The 12,106-nt window shown below is 46.2% G+C and overlaps 4 non-coding genes and 3 pseudogenes across 4 annotated transcripts; 1 reads left to right on the forward strand and 6 right to left on the reverse strand.

The window, feature by feature from the left end:
• Window positions 1–3,065: 3,065 nt before the first annotated feature.
• On the reverse strand, window positions 3,066–3,244 carry LOC135012441 (U1 spliceosomal RNA; annotated as a pseudogene).
• Window positions 3,245–6,646: 3,402 nt separating this feature from the next.
• On the reverse strand, window positions 6,647–6,810 carry LOC135012175 (U1 spliceosomal RNA). The gene has a single exon (XR_010211180.1). It is a non-coding gene; the product is annotated as a U1 spliceosomal RNA (small nuclear RNA).
• A 698-nt stretch (window positions 6,811–7,508) lies between these two features.
• LOC135012391 (U1 spliceosomal RNA) lies at window positions 7,509–7,644 on the reverse strand (annotated as a pseudogene).
• Window positions 7,645–7,796: 152 nt separating this feature from the next.
• On the reverse strand, window positions 7,797–7,960 carry LOC135012489 (U1 spliceosomal RNA). Its single transcript, XR_010211439.1, has one exon. It is a non-coding gene; the product is annotated as a U1 spliceosomal RNA (small nuclear RNA).
• Window positions 7,961–10,384: 2,424 nt separating this feature from the next.
• On the reverse strand, window positions 10,385–10,548 carry LOC135012377 (U1 spliceosomal RNA). Its single transcript, XR_010211373.1, has one exon. It is a non-coding gene; the product is annotated as a U1 spliceosomal RNA (small nuclear RNA).
• A 152-nt stretch (window positions 10,549–10,700) lies between these two features.
• LOC135012283 (U1 spliceosomal RNA) lies at window positions 10,701–10,864 on the reverse strand. The gene has a single exon (XR_010211287.1). It is a non-coding gene; the product is annotated as a U1 spliceosomal RNA (small nuclear RNA).
• Window positions 10,865–11,775: 911 nt separating this feature from the next.
• Window positions 11,776–11,954, forward strand: LOC135012446 (U1 spliceosomal RNA; annotated as a pseudogene).
• The last annotated feature ends 152 nt before the right edge of the window (window positions 11,955–12,106 follow it).

The raw sequence follows: 12,106 nt of genomic DNA on the forward strand, positions 1-12,106 counted from the left end.
CCCAGCATGCTTCCATTACAGTACTCTGCTGCACATGTAAGTGCAAGAGGTCCTGAAGCACTCACTTATCATGGGAAAGTACCAATGTGTTTCTTCATTGGTTGATGGAAGAAACATCTTACAAAAACTCTCCACATTATTGACTTTTTAAAATGTTTCTAGGAATCGTTCTAGATGAATGCTTATTAGCCTTTGTCAGTATGTACTTTTGCAAAGTGTAGCTGTGGCGCAATCAGTTAGTGTGTAAGGCTATTAACCAAAAGGTTGGTTGTTCAATCCCACCCAGGGACTTAATTGACCTTGTTATCAGATTTTGGTGATCTTTAAGTAGACAAGTCAAAATTTCAAACCCCCTGTTATGGTGTAGGGTACCTGGCCTTCTCTGATGTAATCAGAGTTAGATTTGATTCAGTGATTTTATAAAAACAGCTAGGAAGCACAATTTGGCAGTGGGTTGCAGAGAAAAAGAAATATGCTGGCAGAAAAATCCAATTGAGTGATTAAACAGCTCTTCATTTTCTGGCTTTATTTTTATACTAACTAATTTGTTCTCTGAAAAGTGTCCACAAAGCCAAGTATCTGATTAACATATTTGTAGGGATGGTTTTTCACCTATTACTAAATTAAACTTGCTTCATTGGAAAGGCAGCAAGATGCATCCTCATTTCAATATCTACTGAAATAATACAGGTTGATACCAGGAAACATTAACGCCACTGCATCCTTGCTGCTTTCTCATGTGGAAGTCTGTTTAATGTGAAAACAAGGTGATATCTAATTAGCACACAGGTAAGGAATTAAGAAAATCTTTATTTAAGGGTGAAGATGTTTCTCACAAAATCGTTGCCCCAATGCATCATTGAAATTCAAGCTGGAAAGATGATTTTAATATATCACTTGTACATTTTGTATTGCTCTTATGGTGACAATGTAGTTTGTTTTTGTCAATTACCATTTTAATAATAGGGTAAAGAAAATTAAGTGGATTTTTGAAAGAAAACAATACTGTCAATATACTATTAAAACAAATTAAAATGGTAAAAGTTATTGTACTTTAAGTAAAAATAAAAGCTAAAATATCAATCCCAGTTTTGGATTACTTTAATGAACAAAAAAAAAAATTCATATAGCAAAGGATAGTTTCAATCTGCCTACCTCTGGGTTATGGGCCCAGCATGCTTCCATTGCAGTACTCTGCTGCACATGTAAGTGCAAGAGATCCTGAAGCACTCACTCATCATGCGAAAGTACCAATGTGTTTCTTCATTGGTTGCTGGAAGAAACATCTTACAAAAACTCTCCAGATTATTGACTTTTTAAAGTTTTTCTAGGAAACGTTCTAGATGAATGCTTATTAGTCTTTGTCAGTATGTGCTTTTTGCAAAGTGTCGCTGTGGCGCAATCAGTTAGTGTGTAAGGCTGTTAACCAAAAGGTTGGTGGTTCAATCCCACCCAGGGACTTAATTGACCTTGTTATCAGATTTTGGTGATATTTAAGTAGACAAGTCAAAATTGCAAACCCCCTCTTATGGTATAGGGTACCTGGCCTTCTCTGATGTAATCAGAGTTAGATTTGATTAAGTGATTTTATAAAAAAACAGCTAGGAAGCACAATTTAGCAGTGGGTTGCAGAGAAAAAGAAAAATGCTGGCAGAAAAATCCAATTGAGTGATTAAACAGCTCTTCATTTTCTGGCTTTATTTTTATGATTACAAATTTGTTCTCTGAAAAGTGTCCACAAAGCCAAGTATCTGATTAACATCTTTGTAGGGATGGTTTTTCACCTATTACTAAATTAAACTTGCTTCATTGGAAAGGCAGCAAGATGCATCCTCATTTCAATATCTACGGAAATAATACAGGTTGACACCAGGAAACATTAACGCCACTGCATCTTTGCTGTTTTCTCATGTGGAAGTCTGTTTAATGTGAAAACAAGGTGATATCTAATTAGCACACAGGTAAGGAATTAAGAAAATCTTTATTTAAGGGTGAAGATGTTTCTCACAAAATCGTTGCCCCAATGCATCATTGAAATTCAAGCTGGAAAGATGATTTTAATATATCACTTGTACATTTTGTATTGCTCTTCTGGTGACAATGTAGTTTGTTTTTGTCAATTACCATTTTAATAATCGGGTAAAGAAAATTAATTGGATTTTTGAAAGAAAACAATACTGTCAATATACTATTAAAACAAATTAAAATGGTAAAAGTTATTGTACTTTAAGTAAAAATAAAAGAGCAAAAATATCAATCCCAGTTTTGGATTACTTTAATTAACAAAAAAAAATGCATATAGCAGAGGATAGTTTCAATCTGCCTACCTCTGGGTTATGGACCCAGCATGCTTCCATTACAGTACTCTGCTGCACATGTAAGTGCAAAAGATCCTGAAGCACTCACTCATCATGGGAAAGTACCAATGTGTTTCTTCATTGGTTGATGGAAGAAACATCTTACAAAAACTCTCCACATTATTGACTTTTTAAAATGTTTCTAGGAATCGTTCTAGATGAATGCTTATTAGCCTTTGTCAGTATGTACTTCTGCAAAGTGTCGCTGTGGCGCAATCAGTTAGTGTGTAAGGCTGTTAACCAAAAGGTTGGTGGTTCAATCCCACCCAGGGACTTAATTGACCTTGTTATCAGATTTTGGTGATCTTTAAGTAGACAAGTCAAAATTTCAAACCCCCTGTTATGGTGTAGGGTACCTGGCCTTCTCTGATGTAATCAGAGTTAGATTTGATTCAGTGATTTTATAAAAACAGCTAGGAAGCACAATTTAGCAGTGGGTTGCAGAGAAAAAGAAATATGCTGGCAGAAAAATCCAATTGAGTGATTAAACAGCTCTTCATTTTCTGGCTTTATTTTTATGCTAACAAATTTGTGCTCTGAAAAGTGTCCACAAAGCCAAGTATCTGATTAACACCTTTGTAGGGATGGTTTTTCACCTATTATTAAATTAAACTTGCTTCATTGGAAAGGCAGCAAGTGATGTCATCCAAGCAGTGGGTCAAAGTTGGCTTCAAACCTCGTCTGCTTATGAAAAGAGAAAAGGGGTATGCAGGGCATGGCGGCCTTTTGCGGTGCTTGGATGACCCCTAGTTCGCATTAAATAATGCAGTCGAGTTTCCCACATTTGGGGAAATCACAGGGGTCAGCATACCCAGAATGCAATGAATGAACCGCACCCTGGGAGAACAGTCTTCATGACCATGGTATCTCCTATGCAAAATAAGTATGATTTGGGATAGGGCTGGGGAGGGCCGCTGCTCAGGCACATCTCTGTCAAGTAAAGGAGATTCAACTGAGGCAGCACAAGGGAACTCTCATCTGGGGACAACAACTGCAGGGAGAACACATATTTTCAGATGAACATGGGAGGGCAGAAGGCTGCCTAATACTGAAGCACCCTCAAACAACAAACCAAATGCAACAACTAGTGCAAGTATTCCTGGGGGAAGGCCTGCAGCAGATGGATTTGCATATGGCGATGTCATCCAAGCAGTGGGTCAAAGTTGGCTTCAACCCTCGTCTGCATATGAAAAGAGAAAAGGGGCGTGCAGGGCATGGCGGCCTTTTGCGGCACTTGGATGACCCCTAGTTCGCATTAAACACCTCCACCCTCCGTCGGTGTGGGGCTCATGTTGGCTATGCCCCAGCCCCTGAAGGATTCAAGCTGATTTCTTGCAGCAGCTGGGCACTGTAACAGCTCCAGAGCTGCTCTGTAAGGCAAGTAAAAGGGTGTGGGCCCTGCAGCACTACCTGTAGTTTGCATTGTGCATTGGAAGGCACAAAGTAAGCAGACGGGAGGAGAAGTTAGGATAGTGCACAAGGGTATAGACGGGAGGGGCTCAAGAAAAAAGAAGTGGAAACAGACAGCAAACTAGGCTTCCAATGCACAATGCAAACTACAGGTAGTGCTGCAGGGCCCACACCCTTTTACTTGCCTTACAGAGCAGCTCTGGAGCTGTTTAATCACTCAATTGGATTTTTCTGCCAGCATAATTTTTCTCTTACGTCCTAGAGGATGCTGGGGACTCCGTAAGGACCATGGGGGATAGACGGGCTCCGCAGGAGACATGGGCACTTTAAGAAAGACTTTAGATCTGGGTGTGCACTGGCTCCTCCCTTTATGCCCCTCCTCCAGACCTCAGTTTACTACTGTGCCCAGAGGAGACTGGGTGCTTTTCAGGGAGCTCTCCTGAGTTTCCTGACAGAAAGTATATTTGTTAGATTTTTTTATTTTCAGGGAGCCTGCTGGCAACAGACTCCCTGCATCGAGGGGCGGAGGGGAGAGATGCACACCTACTTCTGTGAGTTGATAGGCTCTGCTTCTTAGGCTACTGTACAGCATTAGCTCCAGAGGGATCGGTACGCAGGTCTCACCCTCGCCGTCCGTCCCAGAGCCGCGCCGCCGTCCCCCTCGCAGAGCCGGAAGATAGAAGCCGGGTGAGTATGAGAAGAAAAGAAGACTTCAGAGGCGGCGGAAGACTTCATGATCTTCACTGAGGTAACGCACAGCAGTAAAGCTGTGCTCCATTGCTCCAATACACCTCACACACGGCAGTCAGTGTAAGGGAGAAGGGCGCAGGGGGGACGCCCTGGGCAGCAATATAGACCACTCTTTGGCAAAATAAATATATATGCAGCTAGGCACTGTATATATATATATAAGAGCCCCCGCCATTTTTTTACTATATTTGAGCGGGACAGAAGCCCATCGCTGAGGGGGTGGGGCTTCTCCCTCAGCACTCACCAGCGCCATTTTCTCCACAGCACCGCTGAGGGGAAGCTCCACGGACTCTCCCCTGCTTATACCACGGTAGAAAGAGGGTCTTAAAGAAGAGGGGGGCACATAATTAGGCGCATATATATATGGAAATACAGCGCTACTGGGTAAACATAAAATTATTGTGTTTTTTTCCTGGGTCATATAGCGCTGGGGTGTGTGCTGGCATACTCTCTCTCTCTGTCTCTCCAAAGGGCCTTGTTGGGGAACTGTCCTCAGATAAGAGGATTCCCTGAGTGTATGGTGTGTCGGTACACGTGTGTCGACATGTCTGAGGTAGAAGGCTCTCCTAGAGAGGAGCAGGAGCAAATTAATGTGGTGTCTCCATCGACAACGCCGACACCTGACTGGATGGATATGTGGAATGTTTTAAGTGCTAATGTAAACTTATTACACAAGAGATTAGACAAAGCTGAAGCTAGGGAACAGTCAGGGAGTCAACCCATGCCTGTCCCTATGTCGCAGGGACCTTCGGGGTCTCAAAAGTGCCCACTATCCCAAATAGTTGACACAGATACCGACATAGTGTCGACTACGATGATGCAAAGTTACAGCCAAAATTGGCTAAATGTATTCGATATATGATTATTGCAATAAAAGATGTTTTGCACATCACAGAGTCCCCTGTCCCTGACACGAGGGTACACATGTATAAGGGAAAGAAACCTGAGATAACCTTTCCCCCCTCACATGAGTTGAACGAATTATGTGAAAAAGCTTGGGAATCTCCAGACAAAAAGCTGCAGATTCCCAAAAGGATTCTTATGGCGTATCCTTTCCCGCCAATGGACAGGATACGGTGGGAATCCTCCCCTAGGGTGGATAAAGCATTGACACGCTTATCCAAAAAGGTAGCGCTGCCATCCCAGGATACGGCTACCATCAGGGACCCTGCTGACCGCAAGCAGGAGGTTACCCTAAAGTCCATTTACACACATTCTGGTACCTTACTCAGACCGGTAATTGCGTCGGCCGGGGTTGTAGCGCAGTGGCAGCATGGACAGATACCTTATCAGCAGAGATTGAGACCCTAGATAAGGATGCTATGTTATTGACCATAGGGCATATAAAAGATGCTGTCCTATATATGAGAGATGCTCAAAGTGACATTAGTCTACTGGGTTCTAGAATAAACGCTATGTCGATTTCTGCTAGACGAGTCCTATGGACCCGGCAATGGACAGGTGATGCCGACTCAAAAAGGCATATGGAGGTTTTACCTTACAGGGGTGAGGAATTGTTTGGGGAAGGTCTCTCGGACCTAGTCTCCACAGCTACAGCTGGTAAATCAAATTTTTTGCCTTATATTCCCTCACAGCCTAAGAAAGCACCACATTATCAAATGCAGTCCTTTCGATCACAGAGAAACAAGAAAGTACGAGGTGCGTCCTTTCTTGCCAGAGGTAAGGGCAGAGGGAAGAAGCTGCACAACACAGCTAGTTCCCAGGAACAGAAGTCCTCCCCGGCCTCTACAAAATCCACCGCATGACGCTGGGGCTCCGCTAAAGGAGTCCGCCCAGTTGGGGGCACGTCTTCGAGTTTTCAGCCACATCTGGGTTCATTCGCAGGTGGATCCCTAGGCAATAGAAATTGTTTCTCAGGGTTACAAGCTGAAATTCGAAGAGGTGCCTCCTCGCCGGTTTTTCAAATCGGCCCTACCATCTTCTCCCCAGGAAAGGGAGATAGTGTTAAATGCAATTCACAAATTGTATCTTCAACATATGCCGCTGTTCGGGCACCCCCCTGTCAAGTGAAAGAGATCCAACTGAGGCAGCACAAGGGAACTCTCGAAAGAAGAACAAGGCTAGAGGAAGATCTGAGACAAAGAAATCAGACTTTTTCCAGAGCTGACCAGAGGAAAGCACAAACACAGTCCCCCACTACCACAAATAATGCAGTCGAGTTTCCCACATTTGGGGAAATCACAGGGGTCAGCATACCCAGAATGCAATGAATGAACCTCACCCTGGGAGAAAAATCTTCATGACCATGGTATCGCCTATGCAAAATAAGTATGATTTGGGATAGGGCTGGGGAGGGCCGCTGCTCAGGCACTTCTCTGTCAAGTAAAGGAGATTCAACTGAGGCAGCACAAGGGAACTCTCATCTGGGGACAACAACTGCAGGGAGAACACATATTTTCAGATGAACATGTGAGGGCAGAAGGCTGCCTAATGCTGAAGCACCCCCAAACAACAAACCAAATGCAACAACTAGTGCAAGCATTCCTGGGGGAAGGCCTGCAGCAGATGGATTTGCATGTGGTGATGTCATCCAAGCAGTGGGTCAAAGTTGGCTTCAACCCTCGTCTGCATATGAAAAGAGAAAAGGGGCGTGCAGGGCATGGCGGCCTTTTGCAGCGCTTGGATGACCCCTAGTTCGCATTACACACCTCCACCCTCCTTCGGTGTGGGGCTCATGTTGGCTATGCCCCAGCCCCTGAAGCATTCAAGCTGATTTCTTGCAGCAGCTGGGCACTGTAACTGCTCCAGAGCTACTCTGTAAGGCAAGTAAAAGGGTGTGGGCCCTGCAGCACTACCTGTAGTTCGCATTGTGCGTTGGAAGGCACGAAGTAAGCAGACGGGAGAAGTCAGGATAGTGCGCAAGGGCATAGAAGGGAGCGGCTCAAGAAAAGAGAAGTGGAAACAGACAGCAAACTAGGCTGTAGAGAGACCTGAGACAAAGAGATCTGAATTATACGAGAGCCGACGAGGGGAAACACAAATTATGCAGTCAAGTTTCCCACATTTGGGGAAATCGCAGGAGCAGCACACCCAGAGTGCAATGGTTGAGCCTTGCCCTGGGAGAAGCACCTTCATGATCATAGTATCTCACCTGGCAGGTAAGTAGGAGTTGGGCTAGAGCTGGGGAGGGTCGCTGCTCGGGTTCCCCCCTGTGAAGTGAAGGAGATCCAACTGAGGCAGCACCAGGGAACTCTCGAAAGAAGAACAAGGCTAGAGGAAGATCTGAGACAAAGAAATCTGACTTTTACCAGAGCTGACCAGAGGAAAGCACAAACACAGTCCCCCACTACCACAAATAATGCAGTCGAGTTTCCCACATTTGGGAAAATCACAGGGGTCAGCATACCCAGAATGCAATGAATGAACCTCACCCTGGGAGAACAATCTTCATGACCATGGTATCTCCTATGCAAAATAAGTATGATTTGGGATAGGGCTGGTGAGGGCCGCTGCTCAGGCACATCTCTGTCAAGTAAAGGAGATTCAACTGAAGCAGCACAAGGGAACTCTCATCTGGGGACAACAACTGCAGGGAGACCACATCTTTTCAGATGAACATGGGAGGGCGGAAGGCTGCCTAATACTGAAGCACCATCAAATATCAAACCATATGCAACAACTAGTACAAGCACTCCTGGGGGAAGGTCTGCAGCAGACGGATTTGCATACGGTGATGTTATCCAAGCAGTGGGCCAAAGTTGACTGGAACCCTCATCTGCATATGAAAAGAGAAAAGGGGCATGCAGGGCATGGCGGCCTTTTGCAGTGCTTGGATGACCCCTAGTTCGCATTAAACACCCCCACCCTCCTTTGGTGTGGGGCTCATGTTGGCCATGCCCCATCCCCTGAAGCATTCAAGCTGATTTCTTGCAGCAGCTGGGCACTGTAACAGCTCCAGAGCTGTTCTGTAAGGCAAGAAAAAGGGTGTGGGCCCTGCAGCACCACCTGTTGTTCGCATTGTGCGTTGGAAGGCACAAATTAAGCAGACGGGAGGAGAAGTCAGGATAGTGCGCAAGGGCATACTTTTCTCTTAGTCCGGGGGCAAGGCTTCAAAATGGGGTCTGCAACGGAGGAGACACAGGGGGCGTGGTCACAGCAGCTTTTCTCTACAGCCTGCACCAGCAGGAGCCTACACCATTTTTTATGATCACGCTGAACTGCAGTGCGACTGCAATTACAGCATGGTCAAGAAGGGAGGCGTCATGCTGGGTGGCCATGCCCTGTCACTGTGCAGGAGCCAGCACAGCTCACACACTAGTCCCCGGGTGCAGCCCCCAACCCCCGGGACACCCGGAGCAACAAAATGTAGATTCAGGCCACCAGGCCACGCCCCTACCTATGAAACCATGCCTCCTTTTTACCATTGCGCTGTTTATCTGCGCGCACTGCATTACAATCTCCCTCGCCACCTCTCTGGGTGTCACCAGTGATAGTGACACCTCTGCCATGCTTGTAGCAGCTGGTCCTAAGATCTACGCCTCAAGCCCTGAGTGTTTGCCCTTGTGACTTGTTGATCATCATAGCGAAGCAGATGCTTACAGAAAACTGCAGGGGCTTAGATTGAAAATAAAAAAATTGATGGGTATAAGGTAGAGAGGAGCGGGTTCGGTTCTCCGAGAACCGAATTCCCCACGAACTCCACGTGGTTTACACTGGTCCGAGGCAGGCTCGGTTGTTCCCGCCTGACTCGGAAAACCTGAACAAGGGAAAATGTCATCATCCCGCTGTCGGATTCTTGCGAGATTCGGATTCCATATAAAGAGCTGCGCGTTGCTGCCATTTTTACTCGTGCATTGAAGAGAGAGCGGAGAGGACGTGGCTATGTTCTCTCAGTGGAAATCTCAATATCAGTGCTCAGTATCAGTGGTTACTTATTGCTGCTCAGTAATACTAGTAGTGTGTCTCTCCTGCTCAGTGTCAGTTCTCAGTAGTATCCTCATCAGTGCTCAGTATCACTGCTCATTGTCTTGTGCTGCATTGTGGTGCTCAGCATACTACAGTACATTACTAATAGTCCAGTGCTGCATCTTGCTGCTCAGTGTCAGTTCTAGTATCCTCATCAGTGCTCACTATCACTGCTCATTGCATTGTGGTGTTCTGTATACTACAGTAACATAGTAATATAGTATATATAGAGGAGCGGGTTCGGTTCTCCGAGAACCGAATTCCCTACGAACTCCACGTGGTTTACACTGGTCCGAGGCAGGCTCGGTTGTTCCCGCCTGACTCGGAAAACCTGAACAAGGGAAAATGTCATCATCCCGCTGTCGGATTCTCGCGAGATTCGGATTCCATATAAAGAGCTGCGCGTTGCCGCCATTTTTACTCGTGCATTGAAGAGAGAGCGGAGAGGACGTGGCTATGTTCTCTCAGTGGAAATCTCAATATCAGTGCCCAGTATCAGTGGTTACTTATTGCTGCTCAGTAATACTAGTAGTGTGTCTCTCCTGCTCAGTGTCAGTTCTCAGTAGTATCCTCATCAGTGCTCAGTATCACTGCTCATTGTCTTGTGCTGCATTGTGGTGCTCAGCATACAACAGTACATTACTAATAGTCCAGTGCTGCATCTTGCTGCTCATGTTGGCTATGCCCCAGCCCCTGAAGCATTCAAGCTGATTTCTTGCAGCAGCTGGGCACTGTAACAGCTCCAGAGCTGCTCTGTAAGGCAAGTAAAAGGGTGTTGGCCCTGCAGCACTACCTGTAGTTTGCATTGTGCGTTGGAAGGCACAAAGTAAGCAGACAGGAGAAGTCAGGAGAGTGCACAAGGGCATAGAAGGCAGGGGCTCAAGAAAAGAGAAGTGGAAACAGACAGCAAACTAGGCTGGAGAGAGACCTGAGACAAAGAGATCTGAATTATACGAGTAGCCGACCAGAGGAAACACAAATTATGCAGTCAAGTGTCCCACATTTGGGGAAATCGTAGGAGCAGCACACCCAGAGTGCAATGGGTGAGCCTTGCCCTGGGAGAAGCACCTTCCTGATCATAGTATCTCACTTGGCAGGTAAGTAGGAGTTGGGCTTGAGCTGGGGAGGGTCGCTGCTCGGGCACCCCCCTGTCAAGTGAAGGAGATCCAACTGAGGCAGCACAAGGAAACTCTCGAAAAAAGAACAAGGCTAGAGGAAGATCTGAGACAAAGAAATCTGACTTTTACCAGAGCTGACCAGAGGAAAGCACAAACACAGTCCCCCACTACCACAAATAATGCAGTCGAGTTTCCCACATTTGGGGAAATCACAGGGGTCAGCATACCCAGAATGCAATGAATGAACCTCACCCTGGGAGAACAATCTTCATGACCATGGTATCTCCTATGCAAAATAAGTATGATTTGGGATAGGGCTGGGGAGGGCCGCTGCTCAGGCACATCTCTGTCAAGTTAAGGAGATTCAACTGAGGCAGCACAAGGGAACTCTCATCTGGGGACAACAACTGCAGGGAGAACACATATTTTCAGATGAACATGGGAGAGCAGAAGGCTGCCTAATACTGAAGCACCCCAAACAACAAACCAAATGCAACAACTAGTACAAGCATTCCTGGGGGAAGGTCTGCAGAAGACGGATTTGCATACGGTGATGTTATCCAAGCAGTGGGCCAAAGTTGACTGGATCCCTCATCTGCATATGAAAAGAGAAAAGGGGCATGCAGGGCATGGCGGCCTTTTGCAGTGCTTGGATGACCCCTAGTTCGCATTAAACACCTCCCCCCTCCAGGTAGTGCTGCAGGGCCCACACCCTTTTACTTGCCTTACAGAGCAGCTCTGGAGCTGTTACAGTGCCCAGCTGCTGCAAGAAATCAGCTTGAATCCTTCAGGGGCTGGGGCATAGCCAACATGAGCCCCACACCGACGGAGGGTGGAGGTGTTTAATGCGAACTAGGGGTCATCCAAGTGCCGCAAAAGGCCGCCATGCCCTGCACGCCCCTTTTCTCTTTTCATATGCAGACGAGGGTTGAAGCCAACTTTGACCCACTGCTTGGATGACATCGCCATATGCAAATCCATCTGCTGCAGGCCTTCCCCCAGGAATACTTGCACTAGTTGTTGCATTTGGTTTGTTGTTTGAGGGTGCTTCAGTATTAGGCAGCCTTCTGCCCTCCCATGTTCATCTGAAAATATGTGTTCTCCCTGCAGTTGTTGTCCCCAGATGAGAGTTCCCTTGTGCTGCCTCAGTTGAATCTCCTTTACTTGACAGAGATGTGCCTGAGCAGCGGCCCTCCCCAGCCCTATCCCAAATCATACTTATTTTGCATAGGAGATACCATGGTCATGAAGACTGTTCTCCCAGGGTGCAGTTCATTCATTGCATTCTGGGTATGCTGACCCCTGTGATTTCCCCAAATGTGGGAAACTCGACTGCATTATTTAATGCGAACTAGGGGTCATCCAAGCACCGCAAAAGGCCGCCATGCCCTGCATACCCCTTTTCTCTTTTCATAAGCAGACGAGGTTTGAAGCCAACTTTGACCCACTGCTTGGATGACATCACTTGCTGCCTTTCCAATGAAGCAAGTTTAATTTAATAATAGGTGAAAAACCATCCCTACAAAGGTGTTAATCAGATACTTG

Source organism: Pseudophryne corroboree, unplaced genomic scaffold (genome assembly GCF_028390025.1).
Source record: "Pseudophryne corroboree isolate aPseCor3 unplaced genomic scaffold, aPseCor3.hap2 scaffold_253, whole genome shotgun sequence".
Classification (NCBI taxonomy): domain Eukaryota; kingdom Metazoa; phylum Chordata; class Amphibia; order Anura; family Myobatrachidae; genus Pseudophryne; species Pseudophryne corroboree.